This window comes from Saccopteryx leptura, chromosome 3 (genome assembly GCF_036850995.1).
Source record: "Saccopteryx leptura isolate mSacLep1 chromosome 3, mSacLep1_pri_phased_curated, whole genome shotgun sequence".
NCBI lineage: Eukaryota > Metazoa > Chordata > Mammalia > Chiroptera > Emballonuridae > Saccopteryx > Saccopteryx leptura.
The window spans coordinates 239,029,991-239,055,029 of NC_089505.1; the positions used below are offsets into that span (position 1 = coordinate 239,029,991).

Consider the following 25,039-nt stretch of genomic DNA (forward strand, 5'->3'; position numbering starts at 1 on the left):
CCTGGTGAAATACTCTTTTTCCACTTCTGTTACTAACAGGTCTCATCCGAGATGGTGACAGTGAGCACAAACACAAGCAAGGTAAGCGTAACCCTGGTTGGAACTCTGGATGTGGGTGGTCTGGATGAAGGCATGCTGTGAATACCCCTGGGGGTCTGGGCCAGCCTGTCTCCAGCCCTCTTCTTCTATTTTGGATGCTGAGGCTGGAGCCGGAGGCCCTGGTACAAGCAAATGTTTCTGCCATTTTGCTCTTCAGGCTCTGGAATTTTTATTTTTTGGGTGTTTCTGGTTTAATTCCTTCCCCTCCCCAAATTTTCTCCTGCTTTTCTTGTTCTTTGTTTATCCTCTCACTACCAAGCTTTCCAGGGTCCATCCTTTTCCATACCATCTCATGTCATCATTTGTCAACAGCACTTGGGCACAAAATCAAGGCTAAGACTGACTGGTGATTTGTGGGTTCATGGTTGAAATAGTGACTCTGACACAGCCATTTTCCTGAAGACTTTTATTGTTTTGTTTGTTTTTGTTTTTGTGACAGAGGCAGAGAGAGACAGAGAGAGGGACAGATAGGGACGGACAGGCTGAAAGGGAGAGATATGAGGAGCATCAAGTCTTTATTGCAGCTCTTTATTTTCTCATTGATTGTTTTATCATATGTGCCTTGACTAGGGGGCCACAGCAGATCTATTGACCCCTTGCTCAAGCCAGCAACCTTGGGCTCAAGCTGGTGAGCCTCGCTCAAACCAGATGAGGCTGCGCTCAAACTGGCGACCTCGGGTTAGGAATCTGGTCCTCTACATCCCAGTCCGACACTCTATTTACTGTGCCACTGCCTGGTCAGGCCTGAAGCCTTGGTCCAAGGGCAACTTCAGCAACATGGAGGTGAATGAGGTGGTGGAAACATTCCGGTTCTGTTTCTTCGTATTCACTCAGATAGCACAAGATCATGTCAGTGAATTCCAGTTGACATGTAAGTGCAGTCCTCTGATCTGGGGAGATTATCAATGATTTTTTCTTTCTTCCTCTTGGTTCATGCTACTGTTCCTCATGATCTTTCTCTCCTCCTTTCCAGTTTATCCAGTTGTATGAACACACTTCCCTAGTGCAGTCTTCATCTTAGACACCATACCTCCATCAAGTACAGGGTGTCCTCTGGTTACAACTTGCGTGACATATGACGTTTTGAGTTTTTAATGCTCACCTCCAAAAAAACTTAAAAAAATTGAGATGTGAGTGCTTCAGTTTATGCTGTCAGCATTGTCCATATGGACTGTGTGGATGAATGAGTTTGGTTGCGCAAGGTGCAAGGATATGTAGTAACAAGGTTCATGAACGGCGGATTTGGGATCCGCAGTATGCTTACCTATGCCGTTTTGGACTGTTGAAAAACGTAAATGTTCTGTTTGTGTTACTAGAGTATGTTTTTGTTTCTGCTTTTTTGACACAGACAGAGAGAGAGAGACAGAGAGAGAAAAAGGCAGGAAAAGAGAGATGAGAAGTATCAGTTCTTCCTGTGGCTCTTTGTTGCAGCTCCTTATTTGTTCATTGATTGCTTTCTCATATGTGCCTTGACCTGGGTTTTCAGAAGAGTGAGTGACTCCTTGCTAAAGCCAGAAACCTTGGACTCAAGCCAGCGACCATGGGGTCATGTCTATGATCCCACGCTCAAGCCAGTTAACCTGTGCTCAAGCCAGGTGAGTCCTCACTCATGCTGGTGACCACCTTGGGGTTTTGAACCTGGGTCCTCTATGTCCCAGTCCAATGCTGTATTCTTTGCACGACTGTCTGATGAGGCAGCTAGGTGAGTTTTGACATACAACAGAAGTGCGTTACATCACTCTCATAGAAACAGAACTGCGTCGTAACCCAAGTACCCTCTGTATTTCAGATTCTTTCTACTTCTTACACTTTTATCTGATAAAGACCTCTTTTTATTTGCACATAACTTTTTCTGCTTAAACGTCAAGCAAGAAGCCCTCACTTTTCCTACCCTGTTTCAAAGTGTGAATTTTTTTGTTTTTAATCCATATCCTCAAGCATCTCCTCCCTGCTCCCTTCTCACAATGTAATTTTCCCATTCTTACTGGAATGTTGACTTTTCCTGATTTCATCACTCTGATCATCACATTTCCCCCCTCTTTCTTATTACCCACTGTACTTTATTACAATAGCTTTCTCCAACATTTATGATATGTATACATTTCCCATTTTTTTTCTTATTGAAACATCTTAGAATATCCTGCCTGATTATTCAGTTCTTTAGAACATTATCCTGTTATGTTACGGTTGCAAATTTAATTCCTAGTCAGGCCATATACAAGACTCAACTAATAGGTGCATGAATGGGTGGATAACAAATTGTTGTTTCTCTCTCTCTCTCTCTCTCTCTCGTGGTCTTTCTCTCTGTCTCTATCTCTCTCTCTCTTAAATCAAGCAATAGCTAATTTTTTTCATAAAGTCTCTGAATAGAGTTATATGCCACTTCATATTGAGGCCATGTTTTGAGAAACACATTGTATTGTAACTATAATAGAGTGCACTTAACATTCCAAGATAAGTAGCTTACCATTGCCTCACCTATGGTGGCGCAGTGGATAAAGCGTTGACCTGGAATGCTGAAGTCACTGGTTCGAAATCCTGGGCTTGCCTGGTCAAGGCACATACAGGAAGGAGTTGATGCTTCCTGCTCCTCCCTGTACCTCTCACTCTCCTCTCTAAAAATGAATAAATTAAAAAAAAAAAGAGGTAGAAGATAGCTTACCACACACCTAAGCTATATGGTATATTTTATTGCACCAAGGATAAAATCTTATAGAGCACATTATTGTACTATAAACATATAACATTAAATCAAGCTCAAGAGATAATTATCTAATCAAGTGATACAGAAAATGAGAGGTATTAGGTATTAGGCTATAGCTGAAATAATATGGCATACTGTTTCATGGTAAACTTTTTTTTGAAAATACAATGCATACATTCTAAAATAACAATTAAAAGTAAAAAAAAATACATAAACCAGTAGCATTATTTATTATCTTTATCAAGTATTATGTACTGTATATATTGCATTGCTATTCTCTTATACAACTAGCAGTAAAGTGGATTTTTTTACCACAGTATCACACAAAGATATGAGCAACGCATTGTGCCATTGTGATGTCCATGATGTCACTAGGCAAATAGAAATTATTCTGCTTCGTTATAATCTTATGGAACTACCCTCTTATTCTTGGATTGTTGTTTACTAAAAAGTCATGGTGTAGGAAGTGAAAGACTGGATTGGCTTTTTAAAAAATTGTTTGTATTTTTCTGAAGTGAGAAGTAGGAAAGCAGAGAGACAGGCTCCTGCATGCTCCCAACTGATATCTACACAGCAAGCCCACTAGGGGGCGATGTTCTGACCATCTGGGACATTGCTCTGTTGCAACCGGAGCCATTCTAGCACCTGAGGCAGAGGCCATGAAGCCATCCTCAGCACCTAGGCCAACTTTTGCTCCAACAGAGCCTTGGCTCCAGGAGTGAAAGAGAGAGATAGAAAGAAAAGAGAGGGGGAAGGGTGGAGAAGCAAATGGGCACTTTTCCTGTGTGCCCTGGCCAGAAATAGAACCCAGGATATCCACACACTGGGTTGACACTCTACCACTGAGCCAACTGGCTAGGGCTCAAATTGGGTTTTGGCTTATCATTTCACATCTCAAACATTTCTCCCCATACAAATAAAAAATTCTAGGTTCTTTCTTGATCCCTTTTCTTCTTGTTGGCTTTAAATACGTCTTTCCCTCTTTTTCTTCTATCCAGATCCCATTGAGATACAGACTATAGGTATCTGTGAGCTGCATTCTGGGGAGACCACAGTAAAGTTTTTAGGGGAGCTTTGGGAAGAATAGATTTCATGATTTTCCAGAATCATTCATGTGTGCTTGCGACTGAAGGTAGCAGCAGAGCACAGAGGTTCTGTGCAATTCTCTCTCACTACCAAGGTATCATTAATATCATAGAGAAATTCCTTTCAAATACCTGCCCTCAGTCTCTCTTAGTTATTCTTGATGCAGGGAAAGCAGAACTGCAGATACAAGGTTAGTCCTATTCTCTCTCCCTCAAGACGTTTCTATTTCATGTTCCACCAACTCTGTGAATTCAAAGGTACAAGGTGCCAAAAAAGTGGAAGGGGTCACTGTCCAAACCTGTGGGTTTCAAGTCCCTTTGGTCTAGATTAGAGTCATAATTTGACACTGTCTTCCTGCTCCTTTCTGCCCCAGTGAAGCCCAAGGCCTGGCTTTCCAGTGACCCCCCTCCTTTACCTGGTCATCTGCTGCTGGTGTGCCATATCTCAGGATTTTACCCCAAACCTGTACAGGTGATGTGGATGAGGGGTGAGCAGGAGCATCCAGGAACTCATTAAGGTGACATCCTGCCCAGTGCTAATGGGACGTGGTATCTCCGAGTAACCCTGGACGTTGTGGCTGGGGAGGAGGCTAACCTGAATTGCCGAGTAAAGCACAGCAGCCTGGGAGGCCAGGACATCGTCCTCCACTGGGGTGAGAAGAACTAGCCCTGGCCGGAAATGGGAGGAGATAGTCCACAAACATGGAGGGAGAGGTGGGCAAAATGGTGAGACTAAATGTGTGTGACAGAGAAACAAAGAGGGAGGGAGAGAGAAAAGATTAATGGAGGAAAAACAAGAGAAAGAAAAGATGGACTATGGCAGCAATTTTCAACTGGTATGCTACCAAATATTTTAAAACACACAATATTTCACTATTTTATCAGGGGAACTGACCTCTTTTCCCTAAAACTGGAAACTATTAATACAGTAATAGCCATCTGTGTGAATAGATCAAAATTTTACCTATTTCTTTTTTGGTCAGATCCGTATAAAATATAATAAAATTTTTGGTGAGCCAGAGAATTTTAATAATTAGTTTTTGTGTGTCATTAGATGAAAAAGGTTGAAAATCACTTACTTAAGGTGTAAAGGAGGTAAGAGTCATGTACCTATTCATTGCTTGAAGTGGCACAAGAAGAAATGATATAGGATAGATAAGGATTATTGTGTTACAGAATCTGAGAGGGGAAAATGGATTTGCCTTTACATCCAAGTGGGGGAGCAATGGTGCTGACACTCAGGTGAGCAAAGGAAGGGCAGGAGACTCAGGAATGTGTTTGGTAGTGACACCTGTGTCTTCTCTCAATTGTCAGAACACCCTACTTCCACCACGGTAATAATTTTGTCATTAATATTGTCCACCTTCATTCTTTTGATTTGTCTAGCACTATGGTATTTGAGGAGCCACTAAGTCTTTTCTGTCCTTCTCCCACTTTTTTTTACCATTTCTATTTATTTATATCACTTTATCCTCAATATGTCTCTTTCTAATTTATTTTTTAATTTATTGCATTGACATGGTTTGCCAAAGCATGCAGGTTTCAAGTATACAACTGAGTATAACACCATCTACACTCCACATCATGCTCTGCCTGCCTTTAAGAAAGTCTCTTTCCAACCATCTCCTTTTCTCCTTGCCCTCCTTCCCCTATCCCCACCCCCTGCCTCTGGCTATTGCCATTCTGCTGACTGTCAATACGTTATATATTAAAGTTTTTGACTTATCCCTTCACCTTCTTTAATCTGGTCTTCTCTCCTGTCCCTCTGACAGCTGTCCATCTGCTCACTGTGTCCATGCCTATGAACTCTCTCCTCACTTCCTATCTGTTTATGTAAATCTGTTTTATAATTGTGGCAAAGTATATATGACATGAAACTTATTACCTCATACCTCAGTCATTTTTAAATGCATAATTTAATAGTATTAATTACATTTCTATTTTTGTGTAATCATTCTTTAGTACTATTTTCATCTAGAAAAAGTAAATCTATATGCACATTAAACAACTATTTGTTATTGCCTGGTCATCTAGGCCTAGAAAACCAACATTCCACTTACTGTCTATATAAATTTGACTACTCTACATACCTGATGTCAGTGGAATTATCAGTATTTGTTTTTTTATGACTGGGTTATTTTACTTAGCATAATGTACTTATAGTTCAGCTATATTATAGCATATGTAAGATTTTATTTTTTATTTAATGAAGGCTGAATAATATTCAATTGTAATTAAATAACACATTTTTTTATCCATTTACCTGGCAATGGACACTTGGGTTGATTATACTTTTTGGTCATCATGAATAAGCTTGCTAAAAAATATGTCTTATGCAGAGCTAAAACTTTTTGTGTTCTTAACAGGTCATATCAAATATTCATGGGGTTTCATCATGTCTCATTTCCCATTTGGAATAAGTACCCAGAAGACCAGAAAATCAAGTTGGCAGCTCAATCTCATCATAATTAAAAAAATAATCATATTTGATCAACTCAGTTTTCATAGATTGTGAGATATATCATAATTTATACACTAGCAAACAAAATAAAAAAGAACTGTGAGTATATTATGAGATGATATCTATAGTGGGCTTCAGCCAGATTTTATAGATATAAGAAAAGAAATAAAATGCGTCTCAAAATAAATAAAATAAAGTACAGATTGTCCCCATCATACTTTTTTTTTTCTTTATACTGGTGTGAAAACAATACACATTTAGTAGAAATGGTGCTTAAATTTTTATTTTTTTTAAAGTGGGGAAGTGGGGAACAGAGAGAAAGACTCCCACACATGCCCAACTGGAATCCACCCAGCAAGCCCTCCACACAGTGATGCTCTGCCCATCTGTGGTTGCTGCTCTGTTGCTTGGCTACCGGTCTATTTTAGTGCCTTAGGCAAGGTCATGGAGCAATCTATAGCATCTGGAGCCAACTTACTTGAACCATTTGAGCCATGGCTGTAATAAGAGGGAAGAGAGAGAAAAGGGAGATGGAGAAGGGTGGAGAAATAGATGGTTGCTCCTCTTGGACGCCCCGACTGAGAATTGAACCCCGGGAATTTCACATGCCCTGCCAATGCTCTACCACTAAGCCAACTGTCCAGAGCTATCTTAGCTGCTCTCTAGTTGGAGCACATGCTTGGAGTCCACACAGCTACTGGCAGCTGGCTGGCTTGTGTGGGTTATAGGGCTGCATGACAGCTTGGAGAATGCACAAATAAATGGGGCTAACATGTTGCCATTGAGAGCAAAGAAGAGAGAGCTTATTTGTTATGATTGGGTTATATTGCCTTAGTCACTGGGAAGGACTAGTCCTTCTTTAAACTAACCAATTATAGTAACTTTTAAATCATTTGCAGGCTTGTGTTCTTACTCATCAATCAGATACATTTTCCAGGCTTGACTGACAAGCCTCTGTGGCTCTATCTTGACTTCTACTGCTTTCTTCTCCCATAGTCTGGAGATAGAAGGGTTGTACCCTTGGGAGATTAAAAAATGCGTCCTTTCTACTTAAATCAAGAAGGGGGTGTGTTAATCCCTTTAGTAGGGAAAGGATGCAATATCCTGGAATATCTAACATTGTAACTTTCTAGAGAAGCAAGTAGCTTTTTAATTTCTGATTTCCTTTTTGCTCCCTTCCCTTATTAATGTGTAACAACCTACACTAGTAATTTTATCACCTTAACCAAGGAACTAAACATATCTATTACTTCCAATCATTACTGTTTGTGTATGTGTGTGTGTGTACACGCGCACACGTGTATGGAGGGGTTATAACAGTTAACATAAGATCTATCCTCTTAGCACATTTTTAAAGTACACAGTATCATATTGCTAAGTATACGAACAATCTACCACAGATCTTTAAAACGTTCTCATCTTGAATAATGGAGACTTAGTGTTTTGGTTCCAATAAAAAGAGTGTTAAAGAGGTAAAAGAGCAACTTCACTATTTAAAAAAAAAACCAACAACAACAAAAAAACTTCCTGACACAATTTTAACCAGATGATCAAGATTAAAAGTTACAGTCATAAGTCATGTTGATATCATGTGCCCCAACTATGACATGCTGTGAAGAGCATGTCATTGTTATGGTGCTTTTTCTTCAAGCCCACAACCCTAAAATTATTAGTGAACCACAAAGTTTGTTTGAAAAGCATCATACAAACCAAAAGTGAGAAAAATTTCATGCATTTCATGCATTTTACATAATATCTGACCTGTACTCTTTAAAATAATCAAGGTCATGAAATCAAGGACAGATTGGGAAGCTGATGCAAATCAGAGAAGACTGAGATGTGATAACTAAATGAGTGTGATTACCTGGACTGAAACTTTGAACAGGAAACAAAATTTACTAAAAATACTTGTGAAATTTGGAAAAATCTGTGGTTTAGTTAATGATAATGTACCAATCTTCATTTCTTAGTTTCAGCAAATTATCCAGAATTATGTAAAATGTTAAATTTAGGTAAAAGTTATACAGAAACTCTATACTTATACTGAACCTTTCATTAAATATAAATTATTTCAAAATAAATTATTTATTTTTAAAAGTCCTAGTAAAAATTTTTTAAAAGGCTAGAGTTTTTATGTATCTAACCTGATAATATGATGTACACAATTGTATTCCCCATAAACTTACTCTGAGGGCATTCACTCTTTGATATAATCTATGAACAACTGAAAAAAATTGGAAAATGAACAATAGAAGTAAAAATTTAATTAGAAATAGATGGACAACATGCTGACAATAAAAATGAAAAATATAATGGCTGAATTTCAGTGTTAAATCTATTATTTAAATATTTTCTCATTGAAGAACTTCATAAACCTATTGAGAAATGTCAACTGCCCTGGCTGTAGATGATCAGAATAGTGACATTTGGGATAATTTAAAAAAAAAAAACTATACATCATTAATAGTGCAAAGAATAAAGAAACAATTATTTTTAACAACAGAATATAGATATCATAGTCTTGGTAGTTGGATGAAGAAGTGTAGAGTTCTGTGGTGATCAATTGTTCAAACTTTTCCTTTTCTTTTTCTTTCTTTCTTTTTTTTTTTTTTTTTTTGGAGAGTGAGGTAGGTAATGAGACAAAAAGAAACATCAAGCTGTTCCTGTAATGTGCCCTGAAAGGGGATCGAACCGGCAACTGTTGCACTTCAAGATGATGCTTCAACTAACACAGTGGTCCCCAACCTTTTTTGGGCCACGGACCGGTTTAATGTCAGAAAATATTTTCACGGACCGGCCTTTAGGGTAGGGTGGATAAATGTATCACATGACCGAGACAAGTGTCAAGAGTGAGTCTTAGACGGAAGTAACAGAGGGAATCTGGTCATTTTTTAAAAATAAAACATTATTCAGACTTAAATATAAATAAAACAGAAATAATGTAGTGTTATTTATTCTTTCTCTGCAGACCGGTACCAAATAGCCCACGGACCGGTACTGGTCCACGGCCCAGGGGTTGAGGATCACTGAACTAACAGAGGTATTTAGCCAGGGATTAAATTCTCCAGACATAATTTTTTATTTTATCTTTTTTATTGTGCAAGGAGGAGAGCTAAATGGACAGACTCCCATATGTGCCCTGACCAGGATCTACCCAGCAACCCTCATCTGAATCTAATGCTCAAAAGAAAGAGTTATTTATTTTAGTGCCTGAGGTTAACGTGCTCAGACCAACAGAGCCACTGACTGAATGAGGAGGAAAAGTAGAGAAAGGAAGAGGGAGGGGAAGAGAAATAGCTTCTCACGAGTGCCATCACTGGGGACCAAACCCATGATGTACACACACCAAGATGATGCTCTCTCCACTGAGCAACCAGCCAGGGTTTTTTCAGACATTTTGAAATGAAGCCCTGCAGTTACCAAGTAAGTGAGTCAGGGGTCCCAGCGGGGGATGAGCAGTGTCTGTGTCTGGAACTCAGATATGAGGGGTAATCAGCCTGATTTGTGGGCTGAACATTTGATTCACAGAAAGCCATAACAATTAGGGTAAAAACTGAAAGTAGCTATTTTCGGTTTAAACATAAAGACTTTTTCCAAATTTCATTAAACTACAACAGTAAAATTTAATTAAATACCATACTGAACAGCACAGAATAAATTATTTCCATAGTAGTTCTATTAGGCACCATGACTCTAAGTTGAGTATAGAAAGCTCCTTAAGCTACATAACAAAATTTAACTAAAAGTGAGGAGAAAGATGGAATTTCCGTTTTAAGTTAGCACCTTGAGGGCCTCAGAGCTTATGTAATAATTTCAGTGTGTAGACCCAGTTTATATCACTAATTATGACTGTAATGATACGTAACAGGTGGTGACTGAGGCCATGGCAGACAGGACGAGAAACTCTCACATAGGTTTACAAGGTGGGCGCTAAATGCACTCGGTGAGTTTATGAAAGAATCACAATTGTTGAAGGTTTTGAGGAATCTGAAAATAGTGCAATTAAGAGGTAAGAAAATGATGATTAGAACAATGTGGATTGATACTACTGAAGAGATCTACTTTGTATCCTTTACTATGGTTATTTGGGAGAGTATTGACCTCATAAAATCACATGAATAAAGCTGTTATCTAAAGGAAAATAACTTTGAAAAAATTATTTTTTTTTATCTGAGCCCTCAGAGAAAAAAATATCACTTACCTTTTTTTTTTTTTTTTTTTTTTTTTTGTATTTTTCCGAAGCTGGAAACGGGGAGAGACAGTCAGACTCCCGCATACACCCGACCGGGATCCACCCAGCACACCCACCAGGGGGCGATGCTCTGCCACTCCGGGGCGTCGCTCTGTTGTGACCAGAGCCACTCTAGCGCCTGGGGCAAAGGCCAAGGAGCCATCTCCAGTGCCCGGGCCATCTTTGCTCCAATGGAGCCTTGGCTGTGGGAGGGGAAGAGAGAGACAGAGAGGAAGGAGAGGGGGAGGGGTGGAGAAGCAGATGGGCGATTCTCCTGTGTGCCCTGGCTGGAAATTGAACCCGGGACCCCTTGCACGCCAGGCCGATGCTTTACCACTGAGCCAACCGACCAGGGCCTCACTTACCTTTAAAATATGGTATGGAGGGGAAATAAAGCTGGAATATTTAAACCTCCTAAAAATTAACCATAAGAAGTAGTTGGCTGTGTGGGCAGAGTTGGAAAATTGAATAATTGATGAGTAGATGAATGGACTTAGAAAAGGCCTCATTGTGTGACTATATAGGATAGTCTGGGCAGTCACCCTCTTCTAGACCTAAGATAAAAGAGCATCATGTTCAAACTGAAAGATAAAATTTTATTATACAAATCTTTAGTTGTTTATTGTTATAGGTGTAACTTTTTTTAAATTTTTAATTAGAATATTAAATTTAATTGGGTGACATTGATCAATATGAATACATAGGTTTCAGGTAAATATTTCTATAGCATTTGAGTTGTTAATTATGCTGAGTACCCATCACCCCCAAATCAAATTATTTTCTCTATGTCTATATAAATATAATAACACTGGGATTTTTTTATTCAAATAGTATTAACATTATAAATCAGACTCCTTTGAAAGAAATGTAGGAAGGTCATCCCTTTGATAAATACAAAGTTTTCAATAAAGTAGATGAAATATTTTCTTACATTTACACAAATTTATTAAAAATATGACTTTAGCTTAATTTTAGGTGATTTCCCCCCTAGTCATTTTCCTACTTAAAAAATTCAACTCGTTTAAAGCACGTCTTGTGATGTGTTTCCAGTAAATGTTTCACTTTGGCAGGAAGGTTCATGAAAGAGGATCTGTGAGTGTGACTATGGGACAGCCCCAGGGAAAAGCATAGGAGGGAGATTTCTTCTGAAAACAGATCTGGTCAAATAGAGTAAATATTTTTAGACTAAAAAAAGGAATTAAGCAAAGGACAAAAAACACTTATAGACCAGACAACTGTGTAGGGATTGCAGGAGAAAATGGGGGTGAGGGGAGGTGGAGGAGGGGAGAAGGGAATAGATGGTGATGGGGGAGACTTGACGTGGGTGCTGAACACACAATGCAACATACAGAGGATGTATCTTAGAGTTGCACAGCTGAAGCCTGGATAATCTTATTAACTATGTTACCCCAATTAATTCCATTAATTTTTTTTAAATAGTAGTTAGAAGCTAATGAATTTTTTTTCAAGCCAACGAGAAATAATATACCACAACTTATAACAAAAATTAATATTAATGTGACATATTTTTTCTTCAGAATTTGTCTTTTGCAAAATTTTAATTTAGAATTAATTTTACTAATGATTAAGTGTTGTTGAGTTGCTAGCAGAAATTTATTTCCGTGTTCTCCAGTTCTTTGCTGTGATTTGTGTATTTGGTCATGTCAAAACTGAAAAGTAGTATGTGATGATTTTCACCAATATAATAGCACAATTTCTTGTGGAAAAATAAAATTATCTTCTTATCTAATTTTTAATTTGTAAAGGATTTGAACTTTCTCAAATTAGTACAATTACTTTTAACATTGATGTTTGGTATATGTCATTTCAATCTTATTCTATCACATTTTTTTGTAAGTTGTTAGATATTCTCTTCAAATTTGCTCTTTGTTTATAGTCTGTAATGGAATTATAAAACCAAGGTAGACTTACAGAACCATTTATAGCTTTAAATGTATTTGTAAATAAAGATAATTGTTGACAATAAATAATCTACAATTCACTCTAGAAACAAATAAAACAAACAAACAAACAAAATAAACCCAAATGTTGAAAGAAAAGAAATCAATATAAAGGCTGTATTATTAGAATAGAGGTTAAGAGAAACTATAAAATAGTAATTATCTAATTATCCTCAAACTACTTTTTGGAAGTATGAACAGTATAAAAGTAAATTTTAGCAGAATTAATAAATATGATACTGCACAAATAACACTGAGAATTAAAAAGTGGGTATTCATGGAGAGAGCGAATAGATATTCAAGTGGTCTGAAGTCAAAATAAAATCGAAAGTTGTATTGAAAATTATAAATGATTAAAATAAGAGTCAAAGGAAGAAAAAACCCTACATATGTCAGTTATTATAAAAATTAAATGTAATGAGGCCCTGGCCGGTTGGCTCAGCGGTAGAGCGTCGGACTGGCGTGCGGGGGACCGGGTTTGATTCCCGGCCAGGGCACATAGGAGAAGCACCCATTTGCTTCTCCACTCCGCCCCCCTCCTTCTTCTTGTCTCTCTCTTCCCCTCCCGCAGCCGAGGCTCCATTGGAGCAAAGATGGCCTGGGCGCTGGGGATGGCTCCTTGACCTCTGCTCCAGGCGCTAGAGTGGCTCTGGTCGCGGCAGAGCGACCCCCTGGAGGGGCAGAGCATCGCCCCCTGGTAGGCAGAGCATCGCCCCTGGTGGGCGTGCCGGGTGGATCCCGGTAGGGCGCATGCGGGAGTCTGTCGGACTGTCTCTCCCCGTTTCCAGCTTCAGAAAAATACAAAAAAAAGAAAAAAAAAAAAGTTAAACTTAATGACAAAGACATAACTAATTTCAAAGGTTCTAAATTCTTATTTGTTAGTTAATTTCAGGATATAAAAAAGAAAAAAATTGAAGTCATTTTATGATACTAGTAAATCACAACAGAAAAATGCCACAACAAAAAAAGAACTTGAAACTAAATATTTGTAAATAAATAAAAACTAAGCAAACAAGTAAACCAAACAACCAAGAGCTTTACCCAATTTTACTCATGGAAGAAAGTAAATTTAGGTGTACATGCAGAGTTTTTACTAGGAGTGTAAGAATAATTGATGATTACAAAAAGAATGTAGCTATCTAAATTAACAAACTAACATTATCACCTCATTATATGCCTAACAAAATCCTCAATAAAATTAAATATACATTGATGAAGAAAAATTATCAGTTTAGCAATAAAAGAGAACTCCTTTAATATATAATAGTTTAGCTATAACCAAGGTAAAGGACTTAAACTTGAATAAAAATTGAGAAAATTTGACATTAAAATTCGGAACAACAGTGTCTGCACTTGCCATTATACTCTTCAAATTGGTACTAAAGTTGTACTTTCTAGCTATTCTAGGAGTAAATAGAAAGGTTCTAAAGAAAGATGAAATTGTCATTATTTGCATGTTGGGTTGGCTCTATCTCCTGGAGACCCTGTGAATGAGTTTTATCCACAACGTTTTGTCCTCAAAAGTCCTGCTCAGCTCCTGAACAGTCATACCTATAGCTTCTTTTACAAGGGCAATCCACCACATAGTTGTTCTTCCTCTTCGCCTATTGCTTTCTGGTTTACTCAGCATTACCATCTTTTCCAAAGAACCTACCTTCTCATAACGTGCCCAATGTAGAAAAGCTTCAGTTTTGTCATTTTTGCCTCGAGCAATGTTTCAGATTTATTTTGCTCACAGTCCAGGATATTTGTAGAGATTTCCTCAACACCATATTTCAATTAAAGCATTTTTTTCCTAACAACCTTCTTCATTATCTAACTTTTGCATCTACACATAATAATCGGGAATAAGAAGATAATATCTAATGCACATCTTTTCTAATTTTTTATCTTTCCCTTTCATTGCTCAATGTTCTCTTGATTTCTTTGCCACATTATCCACTTTTTTCATTTGCTAAAATATGCATATTATTTTATCTAATATCTGATCTGTTTTCTTCATAAAACGATTAAACAATAGATTAAGATAAAATGAATAAAAATAAATGAATAAAAAATCAGCACATTAAATAAATATAATACTATATTACAAAATTTTACATTGAGACCAATTTAGTCAAATGATTTACAACAAAAAACAAAACAAAATAAAAGACAAAAAGGCTTCATTAGCAGAAAACCAAGGTGAGTTGTTTATGACATAAGTAGATGTAAACTGAATAGATGTTATATTTTCATTGATTTTATCTTTCTTTGTTAGTTTTTGTTGCTTTTATGGCTGCATGAAATGTTTCTTCACTTATTTAAATCTTTAATTTCTCTCAGCAATCTTTTTAGTATTCATTGTATGTTCTTGCATTTCTATTAATAAGTTTGTTCTTATTTATTGTATTATAGTTAAGGCTTTGTGAAAAACTTGTTCTCTTATTTTATTTTAAAATTACTTATTGTTAATATAGGAAAATATTTTTGTTTTTGGTATATTTATCTTGTATCTTGCTAGCAATTTATTGTACTTTTAATCAAGAATTTTCACTCAGTTATTAAAAATATATTCTGTTTCTTTATTGACATTCTTTTTTTGAGTCATCATGTTTTCATACTTTTTCTTAATTCTTAAATATGGAATTTATTTTTTTATTATATCTGATATTCACTGTTTTCTAGCTTTGAAGTTTTTCTTCTATGTCCAACATGTAAGCAACATCAAAGGCAATTTATGTTGCCTTCTTTTTATCCTGTGTATAGTCACGCTTTTCTCTTTCTTTTTAATGGTCTTATTATACTTTTGAAAAATGCACGATGTTATATGGATTCTGATCTCCCAAGAGGTAATGCTGTTGCTCTTTGCTTCTTTGCATGTTTGTTTAGTGCAGTGGTAGTCAACCTGGTCCCTACTGCTCACTAGTGGGAGTTCCAGCTTTCATGGTGGGCGGTAGTGGAGCAACCAAAGTATAAATAAAAAGATAGATTTAACTATAGTAAGTTGTTTTATAAAGATTTATTCAGCCAAACTTAGCAAAAATCTGACATAAAGTACTTGGTAAGTAATTATTATTATATGCTTTAACTTGCTGTAACTCTGCTTTATAAATTTTATAAAGTAAAGTTACTTCCCTACTTTATAAATCACCATTACTGTGGAACTGGTGGGCGGTTAGATAATTTTACTACTAACAGATACAAAAGTGGGCAGTAGGTATAAAAAGGTTGACTACCCCTGTTAGCCTAACCCAAATGAAGCACATGTGCTTTTCACAGTCTAAAATAGCGTAGGTAACAATACTGGGGGATGCAAACTCTCTCACTTGTCTGCCCCATTACTGCATATTCTTCCACAGCACAACCAAATTAGTTCGCCCACATAGTCCGTAAGTATGACGCTAATGGCATAAGCGGAAACACATCTCATTTTTTTAAGATTTTTATGGGAATGAGCATCATAAACTTGAAACATCAAATGTTGAGATAGTTGAAACCCCATAACAGCCTGTGAATTCATTCAAGAGACTTGAACATTTTGACATAAATAATAATACTAATTAAAATTAACTTTAAATTTTATTTGAAAAAGACTGACAGATTTAGAGAAGTCAACACTGCTTTCTATGGCCATGTGCTCAGCAGACACTGTTTTGCCCTTAACACCTTCTGGCAAAAATCTATATGCTGTGAATCACCAGAATACTTCCAGCTGGAGTCTCAATCAACATAACCCAAACGCTATCTCAATACCCTCCCTTCCTGTAAAGCCAGTGACTGTCACTGTGGCCATCTATCTTCACCCTAGATTTGGGCAGACGGTAAAAGAACTGTGGAGCCAGAAAATGGTAGGCCATTCTGTTTATTAAAGTCTCATAATGGCAGACAAGCAAACAATTAGGAAATACTGCTGCACTTTCTCCCATCTCAGGACCCACCAGTCTCAGCAGTCCCCAGGCGAATAGGCCACTCAGAAATGTCAGGGCTCCCATGTCCCTCAGCAATCTCAGGGCTCCCATGCCCCTCAGCAATCTCAGGGCTCCCATGTCTCTCAGCAATCTCAGGGCTCCCATGCCCCTCAGCACTCCTCTCCCTCTTTTCACACACTAGCCAAAACAGGCTAGGGAAAAAAAAAAAAAAACTTTCTCCAGCAAACAATAGCAAATAATCGCCCCTCCCCATGGAGGCAGGCAATCTATAATCTGCAATTTGCAATCTGCTGCCCTGAGGGCAAGCACCCACAGGCTTCCATAGACTATATACACACAGGGCGCTGCCCCAGTACAAGCCAGCAGACCTAAAAAAAACACTACACACTTGTTTGCCCAACACTCCCAAACTGTGTTGTCTATCTTCATAAATGACACCATTTTATGTCCTCCTGGTCACACTTTGTTTGACTAATTCTGCTTACCAACATGGTTTGTTTTTCTACTCTGCAGCCTCACTGCTACTGCCTTTGTTCAGGTCACTAAAGTCATCTGCCTTGCGGCTATCATCGCTGTCTGATTTCATATGTCAACGTAAATTAGAAAACTTTTCTAAATGCTATTTTAATCACATCACTCTCATGTTTAAAATTGTTCACTTGCTTAAAAACAAGAAACTTTTTCAACATGGCACCTGTTATCAGGGCCTTCTCTTAGGATGTTTCTCTTTTTTTTTCCTTTGGTCCCAAAGCTTCAATATTTACTTCTCTCATGTAAGTTTCTATACATTTCCTACTTTCTAGTATGTTTTGTATGTGTAAGGCAAATAGTTCCTTGATTACTTTGTAGCAAAACTTTGTAGGATCTTATGCTTTTATTTGTTTTAGATAAAAATTTAAAAATATTTCAGATGTACTAAAACTTTCTGTAGAACTAGAGGGCTGCTACTCAGAATATACACTTGTATTCCTTTACCTTTCTGTGTCCATGAGGCAATTGATCCTTTAGTTTCTAGCAAGAACAAGAAAGTACAGTTGGTTGCTAGTTAACTTTTTCTATGATCTCCTTTTCTTGCAAGTACTGTGCCTGTTTTCAGGATGTAATATCTCCCCAGGCAAACATATCCTCTGCTATGAGAGAAATTCCTGGATTACTGTTATATGACCAATGCTCTTAAAGTTTGAAACTCAGTGACACCAGTGTTAATAAAATATCTTTATCAATTATATTGTAAGACAAGTAATAATAAATGTTGAAGAGGTGATGTAGAAAAAGAAACCATCATACTCTGCTGATGGAAATGTATTGTTATAACCACTATAAAAACAGTATGGAGGCTCCTCAAAAATTCAAAAATGAAGACACCATATGGCCCAGCAATTTCTCAGTTGATATATACCTGAAAAATTTGACAGCATTTATTTCTAAACACATATGTACTCCTATGATCATTGTAGAATTATCCACAGTGACAAGACATGGAAACAACAGAAGTGTTGGTCAATATATGATTGAATAAAGAAGATGTGGTACATGAATACAATGAAATACTACACACTCATGAGAAAAAAAAAATACTTTTATTTGCAACAACATGGATGGATCTTGAGAACAGTATGCTAAGTGAAGGAAGTCGGATGAGAAAACTCAAGAATCATAGAATTTCATGCATATGTGGGATATAAATATGAAAGCAGCAAATGAACAAAGAAAAAAAAGAAAAATATACAGCAAACAGTATGGTGGTTCCCAGAGGAAAAAAAGGGCAGTGTGAAGTAAAAACAGGTAAAGAATGTCAAATACGTGCTGATTTAACATAAGAAGATGTGGCTACACACATTGCAAAACACTGATAAAGTATAGAACTGTACACTTGAAAACTATATAATTTTATTAAACCATGTTATCTTCATAAGTTTAATATAATTTTGAAAATAAACAAATAATTATCTAATTATCATACTTTGTATGTTTCATTTCCATTTATACTATTTGCAAACATCCATATTTATTTGTATTATTTTATCTTTTCAAAAAATATATTTTATAGGTTTTAGAGAGCGAAAGGAGAGAGCAAGACACGGACAAGAACATTGATCTGTTCCTGTATGTGCCCTGACTAGGGATCAAAACGGCAACCTCTGCGTTTTGCTACAAAGCTAACCAATTACCTATCTGGCCAGGGCTTTGAATTATTTTTCTTTTGCATGGTTTTGGGGCTGTGGATTTTTTTTATAAATAAATTTTTATTAATGTTAATGGGGTGACATCAATAAATCAGGGTACATATATTCAAAGAAAACATGTCCAGGTTTAGGGGTTGTGGATTTTGAGGCATTATATCTGTTGTCTTTTTAAAGGACTTCTTTAAGGTTCCTCTTCACAGTAGAATCCCTTTATTTTTTTCTAGAATGATGATGAATGTATTCATCATTTTTGTTAATCTTAATCCAGAGGGACCTGAAACATTGAAGACACGAACAAAGTCCATCCATTACACACCAAAGCTTTATTGTCTAGCTTGGCCAAGCGGCAGTAACTCCGACAGAAATCTGAAGGAGAGCGTGCTGGCCCTTTGTTTTACCTAGTTTTTATAGTTTTGTTAGTGGGAAGTACAGAAGCAAAAATTGTAATTAGGAGCCCCTTACCACTATTGGTTATAGTCATATGTCCTTTAACATGATAGGACCATGTTCAATTTGCAAGCCATACTTTATTTTGGAAAAAACAAATTTTACAAGTCAACACAATGGCAGAAAGATATCTTTTTACATATTAAAAGGCATTCCCATGTTATCTAGTGTTCATCTGCTATCTCTGTCCAGAATCACATGTGTTAATTACACGCATTTACATAGGAGAGGTAGTTTCCATGGGGACAAATGCCTGCAAATGGCTCATAGTTATAAGAAAAGATTTATTTTGGCTTTTCTCTCCCTGCACCTGGCTAGCCATTCACCCCTTTCCCCACAGGTGTGGTGGAATGTCTGGGGATCCATGTTTTCCTCCCCTTTGCATTTATAATACAATGCCAAAGGCCATCCTGGTTATGCCAATCACACAGTACAGAGACTATTCTCACAATTTCTCTGCACACCTTAACCCAAATTAATAAAATGTTCTCCAAGCCTCTTAAAATATTAATATTAATTCTGTAGTTTTTGGTACTTTACAATACCTGCGGGCAAAGTGGCTCAATGGCTCCTCAATTTTAAAATAAATATTTAAAATATTTGCAAATTTTCAAGATAACGAAAAGACCCGTGCTCTCCACCACCATGACTATAAAAATAGTTAAGTCTCCTATAAAAATCATAAATTAACATATTTTTCTGAAAAACTCTACTTCATATTGTTCTCTTGTGGTCAATAAGATATGATTTGCCTGACCTGTGGTGGCGCAGTGGGATAAAAGCATCAACCTGGAACACTGAGGTTGCCGGTTCAATACCCTGGGCTTGCCTGGTCAAGGCACATATGGGAGTTGATGCTTTCTGCTCCTCCCCCTTCTCTCTCTCTCTCTCTCTCTCTCTCTCACTCCCCTCTCTCTAAAAAAAAAAATCAATTTAAAAAATTATAAAAAAAAATAAAATAAACAATAAGATATGATTTGATATAAAGCTTATTTATCTCCCTTTCTTTTCTGTCTGCCCAGGGAATTAAATAATACAGAATATAAATCTTGTGGTCAATAATATATGATTTAATATAAAACATTTTTATCTCCCTTTTTTTCTGTCTCCCCAGGGAATTAAGTAATATGGAATATAATTCTTTGATTATTAACTTCTTTCTGAAATATTAATCAAATACATTAAATTTTCAAGTACATTCAAACAATTATTTAGGGTTAACTATTTTTAAAATAAATTTTTTAAATTACATTCATTGAGATGACATTGGTAAATAATGTAAAATTTATTTCAAGTGTACAATTCTATAATAAATCATTGGTATATTAGCTTTGTGTGCTCATGACTTGAAGTCTAGTTGCTTTCCATCACCATATATTTGATCCCCTTTACCCTCTTCAACCTCCCCTAATTCCCCTTCCCCTCTGATAACCAGCCCCCTGTAGTCTGTGATTATGTATTTGTCTGTTTTGTTTGTTTCTTGTTTTTTGTTTTCTATCCACATATTTTTGAGAAAACTCTATAGTGTTTCCATAGTGACTGTACCAATTTACATTTTCACCAGCAGAGGATGAGGCTTTTTTCTTTACATCCTCTCTAACACTTGTTATTTCTTATCTTGTTGATAAGCGCCCTTCTAAACAGGTGTGAGGTGTGAGGTGGTAGCTCTGTGGTTTGATTTGCATTTCTCTTGTAGCTAGTGAAATTGAGTATCATTTCATATATCTGTTGGCCATTTGTATGTCTTCTTGAGAAAAGTGTCTTGTTAGGTTTTCCGCTCATTTTTAAAATTGGACTTTTTGTTTCTTGTTGTGTTGTTGAGGTGTTGAGTCTTCATATCTTTGGATATTAGCCTCTTTTTGAAGAGTATGCCTGTACATATCTTCTAATTTTCTGTTGGTTATGCTTTTGCTCTGCAGATTTTTTCTTTTTTTTTTTTTTTTTTTTTTTTGCTGTGCAGAAACCTTTCACTTGATGTAATCCATTCATTTATAAAAATAAATTTATATTAGTAGTTACTGCATTATTCAGGTTAATATTTTATTTCATTTAGATCATTAGTTTCATAAGCAAGTTATGAAGCATATTCTTTGAGTTTTTGATTATTCAAATATAGACTTATTTAGCCATATCACAAGAGAATGATAATTTCCCTGAGCAAAAAATTTTAGGATTTTATTATTACCTTAGAATTCTGACATATTCTGTAGAATTTAAAACATAAGGTGTGTGAAGTCAGTATTTTGGAGTTGGAAACAATGGACAAGAGTAAGTGTAAACTTTTCTCAATAACTCAGAGCACGAATCTGTATGTCCTTTATATTATGAATGTAGAGGTTTTAGATAAGGACTTTTTTTGCCTGACCTGTGGTGGCGCAGTGGATAAAGCGTCGATCTGGAATGCTGAGGTTGCCGGTTCAAAACTCTGGACCTGCCTGGTCAAGGCACATATGGGAGTTGATGCTTCCTGCTCCTCCCCCCTTTCTCTCTCTCTCTCTCTCTTTCTTCTCTAAAAATGAATAAATAAAAATTAAAAAAAAACCCAAATGAAATAGAGCTGTATAAGTAAGTGCACCATGATAAGTGCTGATACATGCTGAAAGGGGGAATTAAAAATAAAAAAAAAAATAGATAAGGACTTTTTATATTGTTTTATTTTTTTTAACTTTTGTTTTATTTTCTTTTAGGGACTTGTCTGTGAAATCCTAGGTTCTGACATATCTTTTGGCACCAGGTGGGCTCTGACTAAATGTTATTTGACTGTGTCTATGAAAACCATAGGGATAGTAGTTAAACTGCCTGCAGGTTGCACAGCAAAACATCAATGAAAATAACAAAATGAAGACTCAACACATTAATTAATTCTCCTCTGAACACTCCCATCCCTGGAGTCACTTCCTGTCTCTAATAAAACTCTTCTCTTATTAGACACTGAGGGGACTCCAGTGCTCCCAGTACATGGACTATGAGGGGAAGGCTGCATGACTGCTCCTCATACCCAGGGGACCTGGAGACACTCAACTCATTTAGGGTAGAGTGGGAGCCCAAGGCCCTGCGCATCCGCTATAGACCCTCTCATACAACATGAATGAACATCCATCTACTTATCTGCTTACCACTTTCAAGTTTAGCATGCTCATAGTTCCTTAACAGTGATAGTTGGCCTGACTAGAGAAACTAAGCAAAAGAGTATTTTTTTCTCAAATTACCTGATAATCTGTATTGACATTTCTGCTCCTTCCTCACTGTGTATTATGAAGATTTGCCTGTGGATTATACAGCTATAATCAAAGTGCCTATTGTCTTCTGATAAAGATTTTATGAAGATCAGGATTAAAAGACAGGGTAGTGAGAAAATAGGGAGAAAATGTGAGATAACGAGAAGAGGGCAATAGACTCCAGTGGATAAAATTGTGGATAAGTAGAGAAATACAGAGAAGATCAAGACAAGGGAAAAAGAAGATTAGGAAGCTCATTAAAGGAGGAGACCACAGAGAGATCAGGAGTGGGGACACTGCTGAAAAGGCCATTGGGCACTACTGAGGACTTTCTGTTACTTCTTTCTATAGAAAAGTACATTGAGTATCCAACTGCTGGCTTGAACTCTCCAAGGCTAAGGAGTATTACATTTTTTAGTCAGACCACCAACTACATACTTTGTTAAAAATTAGGACCCCTTTTATACATGTTGGTGCAGTGGGAGGGGTGTCAAGAGGCAGACAAGAGACAAAAGCAAATCTGGAATCCTAATAGTGGAAGAGATGGAGGGGAAATGAGAGACCCTGTAGGAGGCTTGTGGCTGAGGTAGACAGTTGGGTTTCTTTGACAGGGAAGTGAGTAGAAGATGTCAGTTTGTGGCAAAGTAAGTGACAGAAAAGTTCAAAAGGATCTAGAGGGGAAACTGATATCTGAGTCTGCAAGCACTTGTCCTGCTGAGGCCTCCTTACCTAAAAGACCTCCAATGCTGCTGCTTCTGCCGCTGCTCTTCAAGGGAATTGTCTGTCATGGGCCAAGCACAGTAGGAAAGAAAACCCAAGTGGAAGGATACCTGTGCTTGGGCAGAGCAGGGTAGAAAGAAGTACTAGAGAGGATCTGGATGGAGGCAGTAATGCTCCTACTGGACGCTCTTGGAATTTGCATGCCACCCTACTGCCACACACCAATATTGATCCCAGTCTGTTTCTCATTTTGGGAATAAGAAGCTGGATCAGGGGAAGAAGGTATGAGACTATGTGCAAACTTTGTAACTAATCCCATTTTTCTTTTCCTATGTGGGTTTCTCGTCTCCCCTTTTTTTTACCCACTCTCAGTGGTCACTTCTCTTTCTTTCAGGTACCCAAAATCTAGCACACTATCATCTAGCAGAAGTAGAGCCACCCCTCCTATCTCCACATCTCGTTTTCTTCCCAACCAGAGCTGGCAGCACACCAAGGGCTCAGGCTCACTGGGCAACATTCAGACTCATCACTAGGACACTGTTAAGCACCATTCACTTTCTGTAGCCATGGTCCCGAATTAATCTTTACAAGGAAGAGTTGAAAAATATGCAGGTGTTATTGCAGTTGTACATGCATAGTTTTCTCTTGGAAGTGCAGCCCTTTTCCAGTCAGTTTCAGTTTGAATGTCAATTTTTTTTCCAAGCTAATATTTTCCTGAAAACACAGACCAGAGGAGATACATGGGCTCTGACTGTTATTCAATCTTCCTGACCTGGTATTTGGTCTCCCTTGGTTCATTCCTTATTTGTTTCATCTTTTACCACTATTCCCACTGTACCCCTACCCCCACATAAAAAGAAGGACCTCCATGCACATATCTCTTCACACTCCTGAATATACTCTCATATTCTTGCTCCTTGGAACAGCTCTCACCTTTAGATGTTCATTCCCCCATCCTTGGTCTCAGACTCAGCCTTTCTCAACAGAATCTGCCCTTCTTCCTTGTGGCCTAACCAGGACTTAATCACACTGAGTGAGCTCTTCCTGACTGGTTTGCTATATTTCTAACAGTCTCCCCATCTAGCCTATTCAAATTAATTTTTTTAACATTTCCTTTATTATTTTCACAATTTCATACGCAGACTTCCTCCCACTTCTTTTTCCAAACTGCAGTCTTCCGTGCGATTCACCAGAAAATGTTCCTTCCCTTTAATCCCTTTACTTGTTGACATTTCCTTGCTACTGAAAAGCAGGTCATATACTGGCAGAAAATGTAATTTTCCTTGTCAAAAACTGCTATGGCATAAGATAATTTTGCTTGAAGTATAAACTGTAGTATTTACTTTATTTGATTATAAGATATGGGTCTTTAGAGTCCCGACAGGTAGCACATCATGCTGATACACCAAGTTTGCAGGTTTGATCCCTGGTCAGGACACATGTAATAATCAATTAATGAATGCATAAATAAGAGGAACAACAAATTGATATTTTTGTTTTTCTCCCTCTCTCCTCTCTCTCTAACCCTTCCTCTTTTTAAAATCAATTAAAAAGTGTTAGAAGAACTAAAAACACACATGAAAAAAATATGCTTTGCCTTTTGTAAATAGTCAACACACACACACACACACAAATGTGTGGTTAGGGAGACCAGACAAAAGGATAAAATGAGAAAGAAGAGCTGTTGAGAATGTGCAAGAGAAGAGAGGGCCATGCGGAGGAAGACGGAGGTTGGGTGAATGAACCAAAAGAGTTTTTCTGAATTAAGGCAGGTGATTTTTTAACAGTGCCTTCTGATTTAAAAAATGTTACAATAAAAGATTGTGGAAGGAAAATAACCTTTTAAAACCATATGGTGGCTTTTTCAAGGTAAAATAAAGAGGATTGAGGTCAGGAAGAAGAGGTGAAAGCCAGAAGAATATGAAAAAAAAATCTGGAAGTCAAGGGCTGGAGTGGAAATGACAGGCAGAGTGGGAGGGTCAGGTTGTGGGAGGCACAACTTTTCTCTGATGTTCA

The 25,039-nt window shown here is 37.2% G+C and overlaps 1 pseudogene; it reads left to right on the forward strand.

Annotated features, from left to right (window-relative positions):
• Window positions 1–876: 876 nt before the first annotated feature.
• LOC136398442 (T-cell surface glycoprotein CD1b-3-like) lies at window positions 877–23,556 on the forward strand (annotated as a pseudogene).
• Window positions 23,557–25,039: the final 1,483 nt, after the last annotated feature.